The sequence below is a fragment of the Colletes latitarsis genome, chromosome 14 (genome assembly GCF_051014445.1).
Source record: "Colletes latitarsis isolate SP2378_abdomen chromosome 14, iyColLati1, whole genome shotgun sequence".
Taxonomy (NCBI): domain Eukaryota; kingdom Metazoa; phylum Arthropoda; class Insecta; order Hymenoptera; family Colletidae; genus Colletes; species Colletes latitarsis.
Window position 1 is genome coordinate 26,574,411 of NC_135147.1, and position 16,673 is coordinate 26,591,083.

At 42.5% G+C, this 16,673-nt stretch overlaps 1 protein-coding gene across 1 annotated transcript in view; it reads left to right on the top strand.

Annotated features, from left to right (window-relative positions):
- Nucleotides 1–1,069: 1,069 nt before the first annotated feature.
- LOC143350094 (uncharacterized) overlaps nucleotides 1,070–16,673 on the top strand; it is a 113,362-nt gene continuing 97,758 nt past the window's right edge. The window contains exon 1 of the mRNA XM_076781913.1: nucleotides 1,070–1,281. The gene's annotated coding sequence lies outside the window, so the exon portion shown is untranslated. The remainder of the gene's footprint in view (nucleotides 1,282–16,673) is intronic.

Below are 16,673 nucleotides of genomic sequence, written 5' to 3' on the forward strand. Positions count from 1 at the left end.
AATTGGTATCCTCGAGAGCGTAGTAGCAATTTCCATCTCAAGCTGAGGCCGATGAGGATCGACCGATAAAGCTGGCCGCGAGAGTACACGAATCGCCCGTACCGAATAAACATAAATAGCGAAAACGATATCGGGCTCTTGAATGGAACAGAAAATTATTGTTTCGCGCGATGTCGAACGTATCACTCGTCCCTAGTCCGATTACAGCGTTATCAATCTCGCGGCGTGCTATTTATTCGATAACCGCAGCTGTGTGTACCGAAACGACGATATAGAATGATAAATAGATACTTTCCAATGCGCCTCGTATCGTTGCAGGATTCCAGCTCCATTAGGTTCTCCAGTGCAATAATCTCCGTCCTTAGGACTGAATTTCTGCCCCGGATTCATGCAAAAGACTCCTTCCCTCTACTCTGAACGTTTATTCAACACATTAGGTATTACACAGTGGTAGAAATTCCGATTCTAGCCCGAGAAAATTACTAAAATTAGCTCGTATAAAACAACTCTTCTACCGTGTTGAACCCCACACGTTTTCTATACATTTCTTCCAAGTGTTCCAACGCTTTGTTTACATCATGGTAGAGTTCAAGAAATACTAATTTCAAAGCGGTTTAGTTTCCCAAAGAATAAACAGGACGTCTCGGAATTTTCTCCACGTGTGTAAAAATGTGTTCCAAAGTTCGAAAGATCGAACAGAAATGGTGGAAACGAGGATATCTCGAGCTCGATGGCGAAACTTGGGTCTCGTAAGCGGTTAATTGGCCAGGCATCGAATGCCTCGAACTCGTTCGCTGTATTTCTGTCCCGATAGAGCATTATCAATCTCACGGCGCGTCAATTACGTCCCGGTGCACCCACACGTCGTGGCCCACGTCATCCACCTTCCCGGCGAGTCTTGGTCGTGTAGGTGCACTTGGACGACGTTCAGGCGTCGCGGCGCCTACCTGCGCCTGCGCCCACGCACCGAGGGAGGAGATTCCCGCTGAAGGGGTATCAGGAGAGGGTGCAAGGCCTGGTACGGCCGGGTCGAGGCGACGAGACGCCGGCGTCCGTCAGAGCGGCGTCGTGACGCGAACGGTCGCGTCCGTCCGACAGTGCAGACGCGTTACACGAACCGGTACGATCATTCTTCCGCCGTTCGTTCGTTCGCTATAGTCCCTTCCGTCGGACCTCTGTACGTTCACCCTGGTGTTTACATACCAAAGACGAGCATCCATCGTCCGCAGGAGCGTCGCTCGAAGGACGACGCGGGAAAGGGACGCCCCGACGGCGTAACAGGTACGCCGTCTACGCGGTTATTCCTTACGATTAATCGAAAATCATCCCTTTTTATTCGTATTTCTCTTCCTGTTTCGATCGTCCCTCGATGATAGGACAAAGGTTCGCAGGATCACAGGATCACAGGATCGAGTCATTTTTTTGGGGGAATTTCTGGGAGAAAGAAAAATTGCGACGAGTGTCTGAGGTCTCAGGATCCTTGGAACGTCTGATTCTCTCTAGTTTCTCCTTAGAAAAATATTGTTTTTGAGTAGTGACGTACTACGATTCTTTAAGAATAGATTGATGAATGTATAAGAGTGGAAATTTTGATTTTAAGGATCCTCCGTAAAGTCAGAGTGTCCTGGGAAATCGAATAATTACCCCACGGTTATCCCTTTCAGGACTGATCTTTCATCCCCCTATCTATCTTATACTATCGCTTTCGTGATCTTTGGGGGGATGAATCAACCGACGAGGGACATTTCTCGGCGATCATTTTAATTTTCATCAATTCCAGGACACCCCGTAAGATATAAAATCAATTAAACGCGATTGGTGTTGATCAATTTTCACGTCTGGCCCAATATAGTTTACTACTACTTAAAATCCCATAGAAACATTGAGGCACTTTTCAAGTAGAAATTTCGATTTCAAGGAAACTTATCAAAACAAAAACTAGCATCAATTATTCTTTAAGGGAAACATGATAGCAAGAATAAATTAAATTGTGCATGTCTAACAATTTCGTCTCACGAAGCCTTATTATCAAGTCTGATTCAATATAGTTTACTACTTAAAATCCCATAGAAACATTGAGGCACTTTTCAAGTAGAAATTTCGATTTCAAGGAAACTTATCAAAACAAAAACTAGCATCAATTATTCTTTAAGGGAAACATGATAGCAAGAATAAATTAAATTGTGCATGTCTAACAATTTCGTCTCACGAAGTCTTATTATCAAGTCTGATTCAATATAGTTTACTGCTTAAAATCCCATAGAAACATTGAGGCACATTTCAAGTAGAAATTTCGATTTCAAGGAAACTTATGAAAATAAAAACTAGCATCAATTATTCTCTAAGGGGAACATGATAGCAAGAATAAATTAAATTGTGAACAATTTCGTCTCACGAAGCCTTATTATCAAGTCTGACTCAATATAATTTACTGCTTAAAATCCCATAGAAACATTGAGACACTTTTCAAGTAGAAATTTCGATTTCAAGGAAACTTATAAAAACAGAAACTAGCATCAATTATTCTCTAAGGGGAACATGATAGCAAGAATAAATTAAATTGTGAACAATTTCGTCTCTCGAAGCCTTATTATCAAGTCTGATTCAATATAGTTTACTGCTTAAAATCCCACAAAAACATTGAGGCACTTTCCAAGTAAAAATTTCGATTTCAAGGAAACTTATAAAAACAGAAACTAGCATCAATTATTCTCTAAGGGGAACATGATAGCAAGAATAAATTAAATTGTGCATGTCTAACAATTTCGTCTCTCGAAGCCTTATTATCAAGTCTGACTCAATATAGTTTACTACTTAAAATCCCATAGAAACATTGAGGCACTTTGCAAGTAGAAATTTCGATTTCAAAGGAACGTATGAAAGAGACACGAGTACCAATTATTGTTTAAAGCGAGTAAAATATACCCAGTGACGAGTAATTGTTTGCACCGTCGAGAATAACTGCATTGTCTGACCCAGCACGATCCACGCTCCTTGCAATTCAAATTTTTCTTTCTCCTAAAAATGCTTTGGTCGAGTATTTGTTAGAATTTATGGATTTCTTCTCCGTATCTTACTTTTTCGTTTCTGGTTCAGCGTCTCGTGTATCACGACTCTTCTACGACCGGTGTGCCCATTAATAACAGTTTTCAAAGCTAAGAAGTTGAAGCTCTACCTACGACTGTGTGTAGCTATGCTCTTTTACGACTATGACAAAGCTGCCCTTATATTTCTGAACAGAAATACTCATAAAAATACGATCTATTTTTCGGTACAAGCTACTCCTCGAATCTCCATTAATTCAATTATGTTTACCCAATAAGAATCACATCTCTATAAATGTTTAATACAGAAAAGTAATACGTAGACTCAGGGGATGCAATTCCAGACAGAATTCAATCCTCGTCGGTCGAATATTCCAATTCTACGATCGCAGAAAAATTCAACGAACATTTCCCAGTATTATCGTACGTGTATTCGTCTCTGAATCGTGAAATTTCATACTTTTTAGTCCTCGACCATTAACCTTGAAACGAAACAAAGACGCTAGAGCAAAAGGGAGATCCAGAGGCTCTGGAGATCGTGAAAGATCGCCGGTTGGGAGCCCGCGGTGCTTCTCGTGATTCGAATTTATTCAACCATTGGGGATAAAATATCGTCGAATGCTCGCGCTTTTCGCGAGGCCCGTGAAACCGGCGGCAATAACAGTCGCTCCATCGGCGATAATTCTTATCGAGATGGTCGTTTAACATCGATCGAATCGTCCTGTTACGCGTAAAAGAGCGATGGTGACCGATCCAATGACACGTCCAATAATATCGACGCGCCTCAAATCCTGAGCGTCGCCCAATCGCGTGGCGGACCGACTATGCGATCGTTTCTAGTTAATAAGAGAGATTTGTCCACTGTTTTCTCTACTGAATTGAACGCTTTCCATTCGAACAGTTCACGAACACGCGGTTTTACAATTTTGACAATCGATGGCTCGATCCTTCCGGTAGAAGTTAAAACAGAATTTTCCACGGTGCAACCCGAGATTGCGAAGTGAAATTATAATAACGATACGTCTTTATCGCGCCAAGATGCGCGTCCAAAGAAATACACGAAGCATTGTGCGGGAAAAGAAAGGGGAATAAAAGGAAATTAACGCAGAGAAGTTGAAATAAGTATCTCGCGGAGGCACAAAGGCGAGCCCCGAAGCTACACGCTGTTATTAACCTAATCTCGAAACACTCGGGAAAATTATTTCGCGGGGAAGAAAAGTCCGCTAAAACTGGAACCGTCGACGGAGGTTGATCCCGTAAATTATTATTATTATCATTTATTTGTTAATCGACGTTATTCCAGATATTCCGTGCGTGTGGACCCCGGAGTAGACGCACAGCGTGCAAAAAGTTCACTCTGTTTCTTAATAGGATACTTTTCGTAGGCTTTTGGTTCGAAATTATTGTTATTAATGGTTTATTAACCGGGAAGAAAAATTCTTTGGCACTAAAGACGCGATACGCAGGGAACAAGAAGATGTAGATTATAAATTGCTACGAGGATGGCGAGACTCGTAGAAACGGATGTGTTTTGGGCGTTGAAGCGCCTCGTGCAGCTTTAAAACGCGATCGATAGAAACGCGTGTGTGAATTTTGCTCGAGAGACCGAAGAGACAACGAGGACTCCGAGGATGAACGATGGTTAATCAAGTCGACTCGAATCGTACGATTTTATTGCCGCCATTACGCGGCTCGTACAGCTTCCATCGTTCGCGTAACAAGTGATACTTGGAAGATTAAAATTATCGACGTTCGCTTAAATGAAAAAGAAAAGAAGTTTTCTCATAATTGAGAAACATCGGGGTGCATGTTCATTACCTCTTCAAACAAAATATTGTTCCTAGAACGGAACGAAATTTCAAAATATCGTTACGAAATCCTATAAAGGATCTAACGACCAGGAATTGTTTGCGTCGAATTCATAATTGTCTGTTGAACGCGACGATCGTCCGAATTGGGAGTAATTTTCGTTTTTTTACCGTGAAATCGGGAAAGAGTAATGGTGAATCAGTTGCAAATCGCGTTCGATCCGGGGAAAAGGACGCGAAACAATGGACAGGGCGGAACAAAGCGAATTATTAGCGCGCGTTTCGATGCAAAACGCCGACCGACGCGCGTTGTAAATTATTCGAAAGGGGGCTAAACACGCTCGCGAGCCGAGTCGAGCAATACCTAATGAGATCAAACGGTCGAACGGGATCCTCGAGTGCCTGCATTCGAGTTCCCCTTCGAACTTCGGTTCCGGGACAAACAACGTGCCCGGGGAATCTGGCAATTAGGTACGGAATCACGATGGGGATCGCTGGTCGACCGTAGGTGCGTTTGTCTTCGATCTATCGTCCACTTTTCGGTTCCTCTTTCGATCGAATTGGTCACTCGGAACTTCTCGTTCCGAAAATACTCGTCTCGATTTAAATGGGGCCATTCTATGACACAGACTACACCCAAATCGATCGAATTTACATGAAAAAATAAGTCGAAAATGCGGTCACTTTTCCTGGGTGCTTCGTTTTCCCAATAAATCGATGACGAGGGACCAGTTTTCCTTGCATTTGTATTCGTAAACATTATCAATCGCGTACAAACTGTCCTCCCCGTCGTTCCATCGATACGCTTTTATATATTGCGCGCGACCCTATTCGTACGAATACATAAAATATTGAATTCTCTTCTCTCGCGGAAAAATAACTCGGATCCAGAGGTGAGTAAACTCGAATTACTTCTGGACGAGGGTTAAATAGAAGTTGCAAGGAAGGGGTGCGTTTGCGCGTCCGGGTAGCGATCGATCGATCGAAATTCGTGGCTGGAAGTACGGGGGAATCGTTATCGAAACCTGGTCGGCCCCAGAGTCGATCGATCTATCGATATAAGGCTCGGTGACGCGATGAAGCCAGCTCCGGCGATGCGAAACACCGACGCCGCCCACGACAACGGCTTTAAATAGATCGAACGCGTCGCGAATCAAGGAAGATGATCCACGATAGGCCTCACGAGCCTCCCGATGACGTCCGTTAACCCATTAACTCGCCATTCATGCGAAAAGTCCACGTTAATCATCGATTCGTTTCACGCCAGATCGGACAATTCATTCCGCGAAGTCCTTTTAAATGGTTTTCTTTTTCTTTTTGGGAGCATCGTAAGCTCGAGATCTTTAAGTTATTTTGTAATTTGCGGCGGGCACGAGAAAACATTGCTCTCGAAGAGTTTAATTTTGATGGGTTCGATAGTAACCGGGTGATTAAAGGGCGCGATATTTTCTGGGACACCGTAATAATTTTACCGGCTGTAATACGCCGGAATACGAACGCGGCACGAAGGAAATATTGGCCACGATTATTCGGCGTCCGCGAGCTCGATTCCACTAATGAGCGCGTCTAACAATCTCGTTGGTCCCGTTGGCCGACTAATTCCGTCGAATTTCGACCAGAGTGACGGTTCCAGCGACCAAAATATTCATCGAAGATACAGAAGAGTTTCGATTAATTAGGTAATGCACGGTAGCAATCGTTCCACGAGCCCCACACCGACCCTCTGTGATCCAAATTACATTTCGAAAACAATTACGTAACCACCGATGGACGCTAATAACGAGATACAAATTGTAAAATAGATTAAACTTCAAATATGCACACTTTAGAGGGTTAATTAGCTACGAGACTCCTTTAACCCCTCGCCATACAATGACGAGTCTGACTCATTGCAAGTTTTTGATGTTAAATTTCACAATCGTAAGGCTACTCGCTATTCATCGAGTCTCATTAAAATCAAGATATTTTCACGAGGTATTCTTTCTCTTGTACGAACAAATTTAAACGAAATTATACACGTTTGAAAAATTATTTGAAAATCGTGGGTCAAGGGGTTAATCTGTTTCACGATAAAATCTGAAGAGGAAATAAATTATGACGACGAGTCTCGTGTTTTTTAAACCACCCCCCCAGTAACGGCAGGGGTTTTGGTACCGTCGAAATTACATCGTCGATATTCATGGTAAACGTTGCCAAGAATCTCGTCCCGTGTTTCCTTTTACACGATCTATTGATATGCTAATAGGATCCGCGAATTTCCCTGGTAGCGAGCACATTCGAGGGCGCGTTTCGCGCCAGGGGGTTGCGCATCAACCACCTATTGAACCCCGGTTTTCCTGTATTCAACAAGTATCTGCGTGTCACCGCGAACCATTTAACACGGCTCGTCGACGTTACGAGGGAAGCTCATTTTCCCTCCGCCTTTCAACGATAATATCCTGTCAAGACGCTCATTTATAATTTAACGCTCCGATAACGAGACCTGGGATCAATCTTACCCATACTCATAACATCCTGCCTTCCATATTTTTTACTGTACACAAATATTAATCAACGCGTTCCCATAAAACTCAACACGACCCATGGAGCTGCTCCATTAACGTGGAATAGATTACTCAGAATAATTAGGCAATCTACAAATAATTGAGTGCTATTGTAATTGAAAATTCCATGTAAGAAAAATGAACCAGGGACTCCAGTATTCCAGAATTGATAAAAATATAAAAACAGAAAGTGGTATCTTTTACCCCTCGATTTTTACTTTGCTTAAAAATATTAATCAACACGTCCCATAAAACTCAACACGACCCATGGAGCTGCTCCATTAACGTGGAATAGATTATTCAGAATAATTAGGCAATCTACGAATAATTGAGTGTTATCAAAATTGAAAATTCCATCTGAGAAAAATGAACCTGGGACTCCAGTATTCCAGAATTGATAAAAACGTAGAAACAGAAAGTGGTATCTCTTCTCCCCCAGATTTTTACTTTGCTTAAAAATATTAATCAACACGATCCATGGAGCTGCTCCATTAACGTGGAATAGATTATTCAGAATAATTAGGCAATCTACGAATAATTGAGTGTTATCAAAATTGAAAATTCCATTTGTCGATTAAGAAAAATGAACCCAGGACTACTCGAGTATTTCAGAACTGATAAAAACGTTGTTGAACAGAAAGTGGTATCTTTTTCCCCTCGATTTTTACTTTGCTGAAAAATATTAATCAACACGTTCTCGTAAAACTTAATTAACACGATCCATAGAGCTGCACCATTGACGTGGAATAGATTACTCGGAATATTCGGGCAATCTACGAATAATTGAGTGTTATCGAAATTGAAAATTCCATTTGTCGATTGAGAAAAATGATCCCGGGTTTCCCAGTATTCCAGAATTGATAAAAACGTTAAATAGAAAGTGGTATCTTTTTCCCCTCGATGGAAAAGGTAATATCGAACATTGTCGTCGCAAAGGTAATTAGTTCCGACTGGATAAACCTGATCAATTCCGCAGTTGTCGCGCATTTTGCAAGATACGCCGTTCGAAAAGGTCAACGCGAAATATTATTGCCTCCATAAATCCCGTGCGGGAAGAATGGGGAACGGTAGTCCATATTTATGAATGTGTAGCATCGCTGGTAAACGTCGGCAAACATACGAATCAATGTTGCATGCATTACCAGGCAAGTGGAACGCGACGCTAGTTGACTTTAATGGGAAAAATATCCGATGAGAACCATCCTCGGAGTCGCTAATAAGCGATATCGATGCTGCTTACCTGGTCCAATTAAAAAACGTATCGTCGTTAAACACTTCTCCAAGGATATCTCGTTTGGTAATTTTTGCAATAAATTACCTTTTTTTAGAAGTAAATTAAATTCTCGTTCGAGCAACAGGTAAAGGCTACTGTCGAATGTTCGAGTAGCGATATTTTGCAACCTAATTGACGGCGTTTGAGTACTTCGTTAGCCTTCGATATCGTTGACAGCAGCCTCTCGCTACTTTATACAATAATAAACGTTTTTTATCCGGCGTCTCGACTGTCGAAAGAAACGGTACAAAGAGTGTATTACGTACGATCTAACGATGACAATAAATTTCCGGACTACCGAGGCAGGGGGCAAGAAAACGCGACGCAGTTATTAGCCGTACGAATAAGAAAACTGCGGGGAAAAAGTGCGAACGCGGCAGTTCTGCGGGCACCCAGCGGCGTATTTCTACTTTAGAACTCTCTCATCGAATAATAAATCAGCACCGATTCGACGCAATTAACAAACACACCTTTCAAACGGACGGAATTAAACAGAGATAGTTCGGAGAGTTCGCCGTTAAATGCAATTTAATGTTTTCCGTTCCTTTTGCGAATAGGAATCAGAGGGCCGGATCGATGAACAGTATTATTTAAATAAATTCTATTTCTGGTCACGGGAAAGTTCTTCGTATCGCGGATATTTTAGATGCAAAGCCTGCAACTCCGTGCACGTAGACCCCGTAAATCCGTGCGTGTGGACCCCGTTGCAGCCTGGCGACGCGCTCACCTTCGCCTTCTATTATCTCCTGCTTACTAACAGCGACTCTCAGCTTTCGCAATAAAAATCTAAAATTAATAAACCAATTCCATCTCTTTCGTCCCTTATCGTGAACTATCGCGATCGTCTTTCGAAGGCGTCGAAGCTATTCTTTTCCTCGACAGAGACCCCCCAGTCGTGGCTATCTTTATTCGTCCCCGACACGGACAATTAATCAACGTCCATCGCAAGAAATCTATCTTGTCGAGGCAACGACGACTCGATTCGATACTCGTCCGATAGTACAACACGACGCTCACTATGCGTGTCAGTATTAATGATACGTCCGTGAAATTTCACGGAAACTGACTTTTCCACGGTTCTTTACCGTAGGCCCGGTCTCGACCTTCCTTCTTCCTGTCCGCCGCCATTTTTTTGTTTTTTCTTTTTTTCTTTGCGTCCCCGACAAAGATTTATCGCCCCAGGCGCGAACCGCGGAACGGATCGAAAGAAAAAATACGTAATTGATGGCGCCTCGAATGGGTTCTCCCGACCAGGATCGAGATTAATTTCACGGTGGCTGATCTTTTTGAATATTCCCGCCGCTTTTGCGTGGTCGTCGCTCGAAATAAATGGCGCCGGTGAAAGTCTTCGAAGCAATATTTTATTCGACGAGACATCGGGAATGATACGAGAAATTTTAATGGGAGATTCTAGAGGCCAAAACAAGACGAAAATCAAGAATACCAATTTGTTGATTGAGGCTTCGTTAAAAAGTTATTAACGTTCAAAGTTCCATAGCGACCGGAAAATTTTCCAGCGAAAAAAAATTTTTCAAATCGAACTAAAAAAATCATTTTTAGTTGCAGGGCCCAATTACAATCATTTTCGGTGAATAGACATACCCCCGAATTCCTACGTACTTTCGAGAAAAAAATTCTTCTCTGAAAATACAATGTCTGACCATACATTGATTTATTTCCCTGAAATTTCGTGCGTATGTTTAAAACGTCATAACTCCTGAACGGATTGGAGGATTTTAATGTTTCAAAAAGCAAACAACGCGTATTTTAGTCGAGAATATGTAGAAATTCTAAGAATATTGGAAAAGTTGTTCTTCAAGACCGTAAAGTTAGAAAAACGACCATAACTCCTGCAATAGCCAACGGATTTAATTGAAATTTTCAGGGCTTATATGTGGGTTTTAGAATTGTTTTCTCGTGTTGTCGGAAAAATGATTAGAAAATCACACACTAATATTGTCTCGTTCCCTTTAAAACGAAGGTACGAAAGACGGTGAAACTTCTATTCGGATGATGACAGACGAGCATACATTTTTCAAGCGATTCAACCGATACGTGAAGGCAGCTAGAAACAACATGTTCGTTCCAGTGTATGTTTTATTTATTTTAACGATCGTTTGTACTGGCTGTTCCATGTAAACTGGGCCAAGCTGCATCTTTACGACCGTGAGCAAAAATTGTTTTAGTTACACCCGTTGCACAGGCGTTATAAAATCGTGTAACGTAAAAGGTTGACGGTATAGCAGTCGAATAGGAATATAAAAGTTGGTCGAAGCTGGCCCCAGTTCGGTGGAACACCAGGTATAGCGTGACCCGTGGAAATGCACGCCAGCGATACCTCCATTTGTCGACGAAAGATCGCGACAGTTCCAGCGTGACGATTTATGGATAGCATGATGCCCGTTGAAGCATGATTAATGACGCGATAGGAAGCCAAGTCTCCGATTCCGAGTCTTCGCTTCCCCGTTATTCCAAAGCGTTCTCGGTTCTATTATAGAAATTCGTGCGTGTGGGCCACAGTTTCACCCAGTTGCATTCGAACACATACCGCCATGCATGCTCGAACCGATGGATGGATGCGTTTCCATTGAAATTTGATTAACGACCCGTCGTGAAGCCCGAGTCTATTCGATAATAATTTCAAACGCGGAAAGATTGAGTTTTCTCTTCTCCCAGCTAGTGTTTTCGTTCGTGAAACCCATAAATGAACATTTTATTGGCGTCGATAGAGCGCAAAGGGTTAAAGTGCAGATTGGCTAACGTGTCCGACTCGCGACCGTACTTTCTACTTAAGTTTGCGATAGTAAACATTAACGATGGTATTACCTGCTTTCCATCGATTTTATCTTTAATTTTATTGGCTCCTTTTGTTAATTTCTGTGATGTTATGTATTATTTATATCATCAAACAGGCGTCGGTAGAGTGCAAAGGGTTACAGTACAGGTTGGCTAACGTGTCCAGCTCGCGATCGTACTTTCTACTTAAGTTTGCGATAGTAAACATTAACGATGGTATTACCTGCTTTCCATCAATTTTATCTTTAATTTTATTGGCTCCTTTTGTTAATTTCTGTGATGTTATGTATTATTTATATCATCAAACTGGCGTCGGTAGAGTGCAAAGGGTTACAGTACAGGTTGGCTAACGTGTCCAGCTCGCGATCGTACTTTCTACTTAAGTTCGTAATAGTAAACGTTAACGACTGTATGCTATTACTTGCTTTTCATCGATCTTACTATCTTCTAACTAGTTCCTGCTAGTTAGCTCGACGGGAAGCAGATAACACCAACGCCGATATCTGCTAATACGAACGCGAGTGGAAATAACGAGCAATGGCCAGACGCGGAAGCCTCGTACCGAATCGTGAATTTTGTCGAAAGCCAAGCCTCCTGCGAACAGATTTCGTTGGATTTAAGTTTGCCCTCAATCGAGTATTCAAAACTAATTTTTAAAAATAATTTCCATCATCTCCGTGCGCATTCGCAGAGAAAGGCAGTGTCAGGATCGTTCGAAGCAGGTTGCGTTTATTTTCCGGCGAAAAGCAACCGTAACTCTCGAGAGTTCTCGGTCCTTGGCTCGTCGAATAAAAGTGTACTTCCGGTCGAGGGGGGTCGAAATTGTTTCCCTGCAGGCGGGGATCGTAAAGCCTCGCGGGGAATTGTTGCGTTTGCAATTGTAGAGGAACGGGAGATCGCAGGAATGCGCTGCGGAATCCCGTAGGCGGGGACGCGGAAAAATAATTTCAGTTTACCGACAGCCGTGCCCCCGACGATTATTCTTTTACGTCCCGACGAGTTAAACTGCCCAAGACCTGAATTTTCATCGCGCCTTCGAACAACTCTCAAACGACAAGTAAATAACTTACGCGAACAATCGGATTTCCGTTTGTCGTGCATCAACCTTCTAAAATCCCCGGTTAATTCCGTAGTAATCCAGCTTTAAATTCTCCTCTATTTTTAAACGCGTCCAGAGGAGGATATTATTATTATATTCGCGACTGACGATCAATTTTTATTAGTCACATAGTTCCTTTTATATTCCCAGATTAGAGGAGCCCTTCGAGAGGGTTGTTTGTCGCGCTCGATGGGAGGGAATAAACGTCGAAATAAAAGAAACCGCGTCTCGCGAGGGTGTGCAGGATCGCGCGATTACGGCGGAGGAAATTCAAAAAATTTCATTCGCGGGGCAGGAACGTCGCTCGAAGGACAAACACGGCTCGTGTTTGGCCCCGAGGGAGGACGATTTGAAAGAGGAGCTTTCCCTCGGACTCCAACGCGTTCAAGCATAAACGAGGATCCTCTCGAGGAATGCGAGGAGAGGTCCAAGTCGTAGCAAAGGACTCGAAAGGGCGAAAAAGTGAGCGTCGAAAGGCGGATTTCGAAAATAGTACCGGAGGAGAATCCAGAGGGACGTTAATTTCTATTTACATATCGCGCTGCTGCAGTCGTGTAATTAGTTTGCTCGTAATTTCGTCAACGGTTACTTCTCAGAAATTTCACTCCCCGGGGCTTTCGCAATTTCGCGAACCGTTTCACGAATATTCGATACGCGTTCATCGAGCTTCCGCGAAATATGATTAATCCTTTTTTACCGCGCGTGCTCGCGATGCAATTCGAATAATATACGTATAAATAATGCAAAGAATCCCCCGGGAACGTTTAATTTAAATTCTTGACGTTGATTCTCGACGTTGTTCCGGATATTCCGTGCGTGTGGACCCCGATTCTTAATACGACACTTGCGGAGGCTTTTAGGTTCGAGATTCTTTCTTTAAGTCGTTTATCCATGCTTGCAAAATGTTTTCAATCCTCTTACCCGATCCACGCATCCGTTAAACGAATAATTGCGTTCGCCAGGGTCGTGCGCGACGCTCGAAACCTTAAAAGGTTAAAGTTCATCGCGTTAAGCGACCGTAAACGCTGTTCGTAACTGATTTTATTAGAATTACATCACCGTCGACGGGATGCAGTTGCGTGCAACTATTTTTACGCGCGAGTTACGTAAACCTGCCCCGATGGAAGTGGCTGCAGCAGGGTTTTTTAGGGGAGTAGCAAAGACGAGAGCACCGAATCGAATTAAGCGCGAAGAGGGTTTTAAAATGCAGCGATTCACGGGGAAGCTTCCGCCCCGGAACTCGAGTGCCCTTCGATTTAATCCGAAACCTCTTCCTCGCCTCCCACGCGTTTGCACAGAGCTTATTTATTTTTCGCGTCAGGATAATTTTCATTCCATTATAATTCAGTGCCTTTCTGTCCGTGAATTATTTATTTTAATTAAACGACGACGGAGGTTTCGGAAATTATCGTACGTAGCCCCGTAGAGTTTTTGTCGGGACCAGATAGAAGCTGGCAAGAGGGATCAGTGGCTTAGCAGCGCTCAGGTGTGCCCAGGATCGCGTTTATAACCTCCTTGATCCGAAGATTACCAACGTGACCCCTTTAGGGCATCGCTGTCAGAGGGATATTGGATCAGGAATAGCCAGGTTCGAGGAACCTGATAAATTACGGTGGACAAACGGAGGTTTTCTCTTTGGTCATTTTTAACAAGTAGAATCCAGCACGATTTCTCTCCAGATTCGAGTAATTTTCATAAAATTTGCCCCTTCGAGGTTCTTTCAAAATTAACGCAGTTTTCTAAAAAAAAACTTTCAGCGCGAACACTTCGCCGGTACAACGTAGTTTCGAACTTTCGCGTTACTTTACGACCGACGACGTAATTTCGGAGTTGAAATTTTCGTCAATAAAATTTTACGATCCCGCGACTCTTTCGTGTCACGTCATCGCGTTCTTTTTGGAACGTCGCCACGGATCACCCTAATAGCGTCTATCATCGACGAAAGACTCTTATCGGCGATCGAGAGTGTCTTCGAGAGAGGAATATCGATCGAAATACTTGGACGAGGGTTGATAGAGACAGGATCGCCCAAGATTCCAACCATAATCCGAAGTCAGTTGACCTACCGGATCTTGAGATATCCTGTCAGGAGGGAAAATAAAATTGCAGAGTTTTCAAGTCCCGAAAAACGATAAAAAATATATTAAATCCATTGTGAAACAGTGAGTCGAATGGCGATTGTACAGATAGAAGTGTACAGTTTCATGGGTTCCTCTTATCGGAAATATATTTTATGGGAACGAAGATCGCGGTTATCAACCCTCGCGAGAAGAGAGATCGTCGATTTTTCTCGTTTCTGGCGTTTATTACGACCACCTGTCCGACGCGACCAAAAAACGTTTCAATCGACCGAAAGGGGCACCCCGGAACTTTTCAAATTACCCGGTATTTGAAAGGAAATTCGCTCGACGGAACTTTTCAGCGGAAAAATTCGCGACGGGGGCATTTTCGCCGATTAAGGGTGACACCGAGTCCGCCAGCGTTCGAAAAACTTTGCCCGTCGATCGATCGCTCGCGAAATAACGGGGACAGTTTTATTTATTCGTTTGAAATACGAAAGACTACCCCTTCGACTAAATATTTAACAATTTTTATCGCAAAGTCCGAGACCACCGACGATTTCGACGGCCTCTGTTAATTAGTATTCGATCAGGAATCGGAATGGAGCGCGAATAATTGCCAGAGACGCTTCCGTGGAATCTTGCGGGGGAGTTTCGAACGTTTCGACGGCCATACTTGTTGCGCGACGCGAGACACTCGAGCAAACAACTGCTTAAAATGCGTCTAACGTCGCGAACGAACAGCCATAGAAGCGTTAAGGAGCTGCTCTAATGGTTTGATCGTCGTTTCTTTAACTAATCGAGCCCTTTTTTGACTCGTTGCTCGTTGGACCTGTTTCTCGAAGTTGGCAGAGTTAATTGTCACGAGTCGAATTGAAATTATGGAGGCTGAGAATTAATTTATGGACCTGATCGTCAAACTCTGGCACACGTAGGATGGATATTCTCTTACGGTACTTTGACGGTGTCTTCGAGGTTTTAATCACTGCGAAAACTCGTAACGCGTCCGCTTTAATGAGGAATCGACCGAACATCGCGCACTTCTAACGATTTCATTCTCGTCAGACGTACGACGTTAATTTGCTCGAGTAAATCAATCCTCGTGTTTCCCCCCACCCGCTAATAACAGCGTCTTGTTTCAATTAACCGGCCCTAAATGCCGGAGCATCCTATCCCCTAAGTCCTTTCTGGCGTGAAAATGACGCGTCGCTAATGACCCCACCTGTCTCCGGTCCGAAATTCAATTATCCCGAATTTCCTCACTGCGAAAATTTGATTAATCCCCAGAGACCGTTTCGAACGCTCGCAAGTATTTTTATTCGATAACAAATTCCCCAAAGAGAACGTCACGTCACGAGTTCCTTTATCCGACGTTTCGACCCTTAAATTCCTAGTTGTTTCGAGAAGCAAATAATGGTTGAAATTATTATTACAATTCAGAGTATACAGAGTGTTCGGCCAACTCTAGGAAAAATTTTAATGAGAGATTCCAGAAGCCAAAATAAAACGAAAATCAAGAATATCAATTTCTTGACTGAGGCTTCATTAAAAAGTTATTAAAAAATTTCAAATCGTTCTAAAAAAATTATTATTGGTTGCAGGGGTTAATTACAGTCATTTTTGGTCAATAGACATACCACTGAAATCCTACGCACTTTCGAGAAAAAAATTCCTTACCGAAAATGTAACGTCTGACCATACATTGACACGTTTCCCTGAAATTTTCCGACAAAATAAAAAAATTTCAAATCGTTCTGGAAAAATTATTTTCGTGTGCGGGGGTCAATTACAATCATTTTTTATCATTAGACATACCCTCGAAATCTTACCCACATTCGAGGAAAAAATTCGAGAAGGTGTGATTTTTTTTGACAAATTCAAAAAATTTCAAATCGTTCTGGAAAAATTATTTTTGGGTGCAGGGGTCAATTACAATCATTTTTTATCATTAGACCTACCCCTAAATTCCTACGCATTTTCGAGAAAAAAATTCGTGTAGATACTGAAATTTATAGACGAAATTAAAAAATTTCAAATCATACTAAAAAAA